Source organism: Mchenga conophoros, linkage group LG5, assembly GCF_057382185.1.
Source record: "Mchenga conophoros isolate Kocher_MC1m ecotype Shallow Benthic linkage group LG5, M_conophoros_male_GT1.1, whole genome shotgun sequence".
Classification (NCBI taxonomy): Eukaryota; Metazoa; Chordata; class Actinopteri; order Cichliformes; family Cichlidae; genus Mchenga; species Mchenga conophoros.
In genome coordinates, this window is record NC_140530.1 from 19,452,634 (window position 1) to 19,462,012 (window position 9,379).

General features: G+C 38.0%; 1 non-coding gene across 1 annotated transcript; it reads right to left on the minus strand.

Moving 5' to 3' along the window:
* Positions 1-6,622: 6,622 nt before the first annotated feature.
* trnaf-gaa (transfer RNA phenylalanine (anticodon GAA)) lies at positions 6,623-6,695 on the minus strand. The gene has a single exon. It is a non-coding gene; the product is annotated as a tRNA-Phe (tRNA).
* Between the last annotated feature and the right edge of the window lie 2,684 nt (positions 6,696-9,379).

Below are 9,379 nucleotides of genomic sequence, written 5' to 3' on the forward strand. Positions count from 1 at the left end.
CAACACTAATTGTGGAAGCACTCCTTTAATGTTCATTCCCATTCTATAAATAAAGATTTTCCAATGCACTAGTCAATGGGAATTCTTACCCTGATATAGAAGAGTCACTCCCGCTGTGGTATGTGTCTCACTGGATTGCATTACACTGTTTTCCATCAACAGCTAAGAGAACGGTGAGAAAAGGGGACAACCTGTAAATAATAACATCAAAGGACACCTCCGTACAGTCAAAACAGACACAAAGTTACCTCATACTTTTATTTGCTCTGCAAACATGCATGGCAGGAGTTTGACCTAATGTTCTGTACCTTTCTAGTTTTAGCTCAAGGTTTGTCTATGGCATTCCTACAATTGACATTTTTTTAAGATGAATTACATCTAAGTCAGAAAAACGATAGAAAGCAAAGGAAATTAAAAAATAAAGACAAGGACGTCTTCTTTTTGTTTCATCTGATAGATATTGCTTCTGTTTTGTTTTAAGAAGAATACACTTACATGTCAAATATAACAACAGCTTTCACTCTGTTGACCTTTAATACAAGTCTATTATGGAAACAATCAGTGGACTTTCTGTTTTTTCCCTACTTCAGTGATATAAATACAAAGCATGATTACAAACAGGTCTTCTGCTGATACATCGGAAACAGCTGCACTTACCAACAACTATCCCACTTATTTCTTTATTTAGTGTTTTTTTCATTGACAGGTGTGGTTGAATTGGATGAATGTTACTTTCTAACATCCCTTCTTAGAAAATGAAACATAGAGCAAAATGAAAGGGAGTGTTTACTGCATGCATCGGTGGTCTAGTTTCGTTTTTAGTTTTCCCTTGTGTCTCCAGGTGTTTTCCTTTCCCCTCCTTCATTCTCTGTCTTCCCGTTTCCCAGTCTGTCTGAGTCACCCCTTGTCAGGGTGCCTGTTTCATTATTCATTATTCCCATGTGTGTGTGTGTGTGTGTGTGTGTGTGTGTGTGTGTGTGTTGGGGGTGGGGGCAGTTACTCTGTTTTGGGTTTCGATTTTTTTTGTTGTTGCCTGTTTGTGTTTTCTTCTTAAGTCACCCTTTGCACTGAATTTAACACTGAGGTGGAAGATTTCTGTCACAAAGAAATTAACAGGCATGTGATAACTTGAACATACACAAGTTGAAAAATAAATAGATGAACACACACTTAAAAAATCTCTTGTCAGTCCCAAAGGAAACAGCTACCCACAAGGTATTTTCAACAATACCACATAAAAATATACACTACTATTACATTAGAAACACATGATATGGGCCACGGTGGCTGTTAGATGCCATTAAAAACTTTAACAGCCAGATGAGTTTAATGTTTACTTGGCTTGTTTTTTCTCTATATGGAATTGTTACCGTGCCACCATTATAATAGCAGACCCAGGGGTTGAAGTGGGACAATCCAGGCATTCGGTCCCCTTCAAATAATGAGCAATTAATCTGATAGGCAGGTGAATGCATATTTCTGTTCAATTATTCATTTTTGGTGTGATGCAGCCTGGAAGTGACTCCAGTAATGACACGAAGATCATCCTTGCATATGGACTGCGTGGACTCTCGATACGTGCTTTTTTTCTTCTCACCTCTGTGATGCGTTAATGGTGCAGATGTAAAGTTGTGGTCATACTACTTTGGTATATGACCACGAGCATAAACAATTACATTTTTAAATGCAGCTTTTCAAGCAACTCAAAAAATATCAGCAAAGACTCAAACTCTCCCTGAAGAGTTTGTCATAAAATGTGCCTGCTAGCTAAAGGTGCACACACTTCATTTAACGGGGGAGAAAAAGAAGTTCAATACTGACAGAGATAGAAAGATGTAAGAAAGAAAGGCCACGGGAGGAAGAAGAGAGATTGTTTTCAAAGCAGGTGAAATTTGGTAAACTGGAAATTTAAATCTTACTGTCCTAATTTACTTTAAAGTTTTCAAATCGGATCTATAGACAATGTGTTGCTGTTATGTTATGTTGTGTTTTTGTGAAACTAATTGCAGTATACAAATGGGTAGAAAATATGATGTGATTTGATTCACTCAATGAATTTGACATTTTATGCCAGCCTTACAGTATCTAGGTTGTAAAATCAGCCATGCAGCTCATGAAACATCTGCTTATATCTAGTTGAACTCAGGTAGTTAAATCCACAAAGCACGGGTCAGCTGAAATAAATTACTATTTGACTTTTTTCTAAGTGATCCTTTTCCCCCTGTTGAACGTTACAACCGATCTTAAGGTTCCTTAACCTGCCAAATCCCAGGTGTTAGATAATATGTATTAAAGTCTCAAGGTGGATAAGAAAACCCATCACACAACCTGTCCTTTTGCTTTTGTTGTGATAATGGCAATTTTGCATTTGTGGTAACATGAAACAGCTGCTGACTATCTGGAGCAGGTGAGACTTGAACAGGTAGAGACAGGAAGTCAGACTGGCTTTTGTGCATTTGGCTCCATGTCTGTAACTAATAGACAGGCCAGTGTCTGTGCTCAATGATAATGTGTTGAAAGTAACAATATCAGTGACTGGCTCTTTTTCAGTGTCTGTTTTTCCACTTTCTCAGAGGTCAGTCTCTGTGTTACTCTGGGTTAGAAGTCTGATTTCTTACCCAGTGACTTTGTCATTTCTCTTTTTCAGAGGATCTGAGGTCTGGAAAGAGGAAGCACACTGTGGGAGTGGACTGGGTAAGTACAGGAAGTTAGCAAAACAAAGCACTCATCCTGTCCTCTGCCTGCAGTGCTGACATTGAAATTCAACACAAATGCTGAGTAAACATTTAGATTTTTTTTTTTATAGGGGGAAACGCACGAGTGCAGCGAATAAGGATTCCCAACTGCTTTCATTCAGGTCACCTCTGGGCCAGACTTTTAAAAACTGAACACACTCCTTTTTCACACAAGACAGTGGAATCAAATCACAATCTAACAGTTTAAGGTGCTGCAGTGTGTTTTGCTTGCCTTTCACTGCTTACTGGGTCATTTCAAAGAAAGTGGCTTATAGTCCAATTTAATGAGTTACCCTGCAGTGACATGTCCAAAGGTCTTCAGTGAGAAAGGCTAAAGCTGAGTCAGAAATTTCTACATAATACAGTACACATCAAGAGTTTATTTTGTTGTTAATATATAATGACTAATCTGACTAACACATCCACAAGCACACAGACACACACTCACACTTCTACCTGACCATAATTGTCCATAAAGGGTTGAAAAGGGGTGAGTTGCACAGTTTCTGAGTCATCAGTTTGTTCAGTGTGTTATTAAACTCGCAAAAGATTTGCATCCTTGGTCAATACAACGCTGAGGTAAATATGGGTTAGGATACCACTAAACATGTAGTATATCTTTCTTTTTTTCAGACTGTTCAGGAAGAGCATGGTTTAGCATAAATACCTTTTTTTTTTTTACCCAGGCACTTCCTTGTTATATAATGCTCTGTTATATAATAACACTAAAGTTAAATGTTAAAACGCAAACCACTTAACTATTTCCCCCAAAATTCATATGATGCCCTTTTTTGTATCTGTATATCAGAAAAGGGTTGACTTAAACTTGTCAGTTCAGTTCACTGGAGTTTTATTTATATAGTGCCAAGTAACAACAACAGTCATCTCAGGGCACTTTATACGGCAAGTTAAAAACCATATAGCATTAGAGAGAAAACACAAACAATTTGATGACCTTCTATCAGCAAGCGCTTGGCAAAAGTTTGAAGGAAAAACTCCCTTTTACCAGAAAAAAACATCTGGCAAAACCAGTGTAAACAAACAAATACATTTACACAATCCATAAAGAAAGTCTGATTTTAATAGTTCATATTCACTGTTAACTTTTTGAAAATGGAAAAACAATCCTGTAAGCTGGTAAACCTGTTACAAAACATGTTCTGCAAATCAAAATCAAGTACAAACATGAACTCCCTTTTTTTCTTCATGAGCACACAGACACGTGTATTAACAAAAAAGCAAAACAAACCCCCCCCCCCCCCCCCCCCCCCCCCCCACAAAAATGCATTCCTATGTCATGTTTACAGAGCACTGGGTTCAGAGTTTTAAGGGAAAAGTGTGTATAAATAAACTAGCAAAGAAACAAAACCAGTTGAAGCTGAAATGGAAGTGAATGAGTTTAGACTTTGATAGAGCCATTTTTACTGTGTACAAAGGTCAAAAACATGTGGTAGATGGAGAGGAGGCAGTGACAGGAAGCAGGTGCCCAGGGTGTGTGTTTACACTTTTTTAAATGTACCAGAAAGGTGAACTCTTTTTTTTTTTAGGAAAATAAAGAGAGAGGGGAGACCTACAAATTGTAGGAAAAAAGTAAAGGATTCTGTGTGCAGGATATTGTAGGTTTTCCAAGGATTGCCTGATCCTAAATATATGGACATGGTGACTGTGAGAGCTGTCTTTAAGTGATACCTTCATGCACACAGATTAAAAGCTTTTTATCTGGATCCCATTTGAAAACCCAAAATAAGAAACAGTGAAAATGATAAACAAAAGTGACAGAGATCACTACTGTGTTGAAATACTGAAACAAAAAAAATGAGTGGCAGTAAATTCCAGGTATTTAACGTGTAAAGTGATGTCACAGAAGTCACGTGAGCGACTTTCTTTGCATATAGCTGCTGATAATGGCGCACCTTTATACCCTCGACGAGATAACAGGTCCACAGTGTAAGGAGCTGCGTTGGCATGGTCATATTTCTTCATTGTGCGAGATGAAAGATGAAATATCCAGTTTCAGAAATTTCTGAAGACCACACAGGTCCTATAGTTACTGAGGAAAGACTGAACACTTTTAAAACTTTTTACAGAGAAGGTAACTGGCTGCACGGAGGTCGGTACATGATCCAAAAAACTAAAAGAAGAAGAAGAAGAAAAAATAGGATGTGTCTATGCACTAAAATCTGTAGACCAAATCTGTAACTTTTTTTAAACTGTCTGTCATGCCATGCTTTTTTTGTTGTTTCTACATTTAGATTGAATTGTACTGCAGAAAAATTCATGATCAGCTTAACCCAAAAATGATTCCCACCTCCTGTTCGTCAAATGAATTGTTCTCCATGCACTGAATAAGTAATGCAGGGATGTGAATATACTATTACATCAATGCATTCCACCAATAGATCCTCAAACACCCTGTACTATGACAAGTTTTATGCCTACCTCTAAAAATATGTCTTTTCTTTCCTTCTTTAATATCCTGTCTTCATGCTTTGCCGTTGAATGGTTGCATACATAAATTCTACATTACCTTGAAAACAATAAATTGTAAGACAGAAATAAGAGATGCTATAATATATATTCTTTGTAGCTGGCCTTTATAGCTCACACCACGAGAAATTTGAAGAAATTTAAGTAAACTTAGTGCCTAAACTGTTGCTTTAAAGCAGACACATTATTCTACAAACTATCTATATGTAGACAGGATGGATAATATTAATTAAAGTTAAGTACACGGGCTTTTCCAGATTCTGAATATTCCCAGGAATGCTGGAAATGAATTACTGTTAATCAAAACAAGTCTGTTATTTGAATGAAATTATCTTTTTTGGCGATAAGCGCTTGTACGCCCCTTGTTTACTGCTCTTTATGAGTTTGAAACTTGCTAAACTAACTGTTAATTGCTTTGAGCTCTGCAAGTAAACACTATGATGTTGAGTGATTTGATGACCAAGACCGCCCTCTAGTGGAAATATCTGCGAATTGCAGTGCTGCTGATTTGCGTCGATGCCTAAACATTAGATTTCATTTGTCGGTCGACACAGGACAGAACAAACCCATGCAGCTGGCACATGAAAAATGTGTTCAGATACTAAGATCGTACACTTTTATGTTAATTTATAACTTGTTAGTATAATTAAATGCTCCAAAACTACTGAATATTATTCAGTTAAAAATGATCCAAACCATAAAACAATTGTTACGGTTCGGCGTTGGCAGTGTATCGTTTTAGGCGTTTTGTTTTGGCGTGACTGTTATGTGTTTCCTGTTTTACTTTGAAAGTCTGTGTTATCTTAGTGTGTTCAGATTACGTTTCCTTGTCTCGTCAGGTCTAATTTGCCCCAGCTGTGTTTCCCTCCTGTGGTCCATTCCCTAATTGCTCCTTCTATGTATTTAAGCCCTGTGTTTCTGTATGTCATGGTCGCGATCTCCCCCGTGTTGTAAATAGTTTGGTGTTTTGTTGTAAATAAATAGTTTGTTGTAAATAGATTTGTCGATACTTTCGTTTCGGGATTTTGGTGGTGAGCTTTAGTGGGGGGTTTTTGTGTGTGTGTGTTTTTTTTTTTTTCCTTTATTTTTACTTTTTTCGTGTTGCACTCCGGTTGCCTAGGCCGGGGTGTAACACAATGCATATTTGTGAAACCTAATATGCTTAAAATAAACAATTTAAACATTTTTATAAAGCTGTGTAGGAGTGAATATGGCATGTGGCTCTTTTGTATGTTTTATGTCGATGAAATGAAAGTTGTTGCTAATACTTAAATATATGCTATGTCATGTTAGGCAAAACGTTACATGATCCACTTTTAGTGGATGCTCATATTTAAATTAAAGTCCTACTAAATAACGCACTGAATGGTCAAAAAGAGGTAAAAAGTCAACACCATTACTGCCGAAACCCGGGATCGAACCAGGGACCTTTAGATCTTCAGTCTAACGCTCTCCCAACTGAGCTATTTCGGCGGTATGTGCTGCAACGTCGTAAATCTATACCAAATGGTTTTTTACCTATGTGACACGTATGAAGTAAATATGTTTGTATGTGAACTTCGTATTCTCTCCCAACAGCTGATAGTTGACGTAAGTAGATAGAGCCATAAAGCTATCTAGAGGACTCAGGTAACGGTAGAATTTCCCTTCAAGCCGCTAGACGTCATAGTCCTGAGCCACAGGGAGCCATAAAGCAGTACGAAAATAAAGGTTTTAATAATACCGCCACTGCTATTACAAAGACAGTGAAAAGAACGAAAAACGACGGAAAAGTTTCAGATAATGTTGCATTTCAGCTGTGATCAGTTACAATTGTTCCAACGTTTGGACACAAGATGGCGCCATTGGCGACCATAACATACTGTTCCCGTTCATTATTATTATTATTATTATTATTATTATTATTATTATTATTATTATTATTACTGTTGCTGTTGCTGCTATGCTGTCTATGGCTCGTGATAAAAATAGCTGCAAAGTAAAACGGATATCCAGCATCGTAATGAGCTTATTCTGTTCATTTTGTTGGTCAAATCACCATAGACTAGATGCATCATCAATTTGGGACTCTACTTCAATCAGGCCAAATAGATTTTTATTTACCTCAGACTGCTCAGCTGGGATGGGGTGGGATTTATATGAAATGAAGGCAATAAAAATAGTACATATTTACTAGGGAAAAAATAAATATATTTAACAAAATAATTGCAGCATATTTTACGTTTACTAGCATGCTGTATTCCAATGCTCTGACATAGCACTGGATTATTTTTCTGCAATTTGTCCTTCACTGTCTTTTTTCATCTAAAGCCCACATTTCTTCATTCTTAAAGTGCTCCTGATACACATCCTACCAGATATTAATTACATTTACTCTTACACACATTAAAGAAGGCCTTTAGAAAAACTGTGTGAGACTTTGTCATAAAATTGTAGTCTGAAGCAGTATTGTGGGACTCCTCTTGGCCTAAAGTAGAAAACCATAAAGCCTGCTAATCTTATCGTTCTACACTTCTCTTTTTTTCCAACAGGGTTCTGCAGTGATGCAGTGCTGTCCCTTTATTAGTCATACAATATCACAATGCCAGTTTCTCTGCCTCCCGTCCCCTCTCTGTTTTCCCCCTAATCTCCCCTCCATTCTGCCTCTCATTCTCTCTCAATCTCTCTCTCCCATTTTTGTCCCTCTGTCATCCCTCAAGGTGACTTTCCTTCCTTCACAGACACTGCAGCTGTTCCTCGCTTTTGTTCTTGAAGGCCTGAGTGTGGATAAGAGATGAGAGAGATGCAGACCGGCAGAATAAAGAGAAGGAGAGCCAAAGAAGAAAATGGAAGTGCGAAAGAGGAGGGGGACTGATGAGATTATCAAGCAGGATGGAGGAATGTACAGTTTTGACTCACTGCTCAAATCAGTAAGGCAACAAACACAAGTGCATGCGTGACGCGCGCAGACCAATTTGTTCTGGTAAAATTAAAAATTAAGTGTCAACATCAAGCGATTGAGCCGCCTTGACAGATGCTTACCTGAATAACAGGTTTCATCTTCATTATTATTGGATATTAGCACAGTTGTCACATGAGAGTGATGCATAGTGAGGGTTCACTACAGTCAGCACTAAATACTGCAAGTATCTGGGACGGAGTTTCTAAATTTAGGAATCAGAGAAACAGGGAGCGGAAACAGGAGATGTCGAAAGGGAGGAACAGCTGGGGAAAAAGAGACAGATTTGGGTAGTGGGGTCCAGAGAAAAAGGGATGGAGGAATTCCCAAGTTGTCCCGATGAATCCAAACAGTTCTCTGTTAAAACTGCAGATAACTGGGTGCAATTATGATAAAGCCCAATCACATTATTCATGTCTTTCTTTCATTTGTCTTAAAAGCTTTTGCTCATAATTAAAGTGACCCAAATGTCATATTTTATTCTTCTCTTTACAGATCACATCCTTGTCAAATGTTAAACAGTCTTGAGATTTGAGAGACATCACTTGAAGTGAAGACTGTTTGACCTTTCAGTATACTTGTCCGCAATAATTCTGAATGATGATCGAGTCTGTCTGTAGTAAAGGTCTTCTTGGTTGTTCGGTTAGAAATCTGTATCATTTCTATATGATTTGCTCGGCTTTGTGTTCACATTTTCCTCTCCTAGCCAAGTACCTCTAACCAATAGAAAGTTTTCTTATATCAAATATTAGAAACGGACTACTATTTGTATGGTTAGTTTTGCGACAGAATGGCAGTTTGTCCGAGGTGTACCTCGCCTCTCGACCTACGACAGCTGGGATAGGCTCCTTTCCCCCCTACAGCTCTGTTAAGGATAAGCTAAGGAGAATTGATGCATGGATGGATACTACTTGAATGGTGCTTTTCTACCATTTCTGAGCAATCAAAGCGCTTTAGACTACAAGTCACATTGACACAGACATCCCTTAAGTGCTTTCTACCTATCACACTCCCTGTTGATGGATAAAGTAGGGTCATCCCGACTGCACTGACCTTTCAGCTGCTAGACGACCTGCACTACCTGCTGAGCCATAACCACTTTTAAAATAACTCGACGCAGACATGTGGGAAAACAGCTTCTCCCGTGTAACTAAATTGGCTAATAATAGCAGTTCAATATTTGAGTGTTGACAAAAACAATCACCTTGGACATGATATG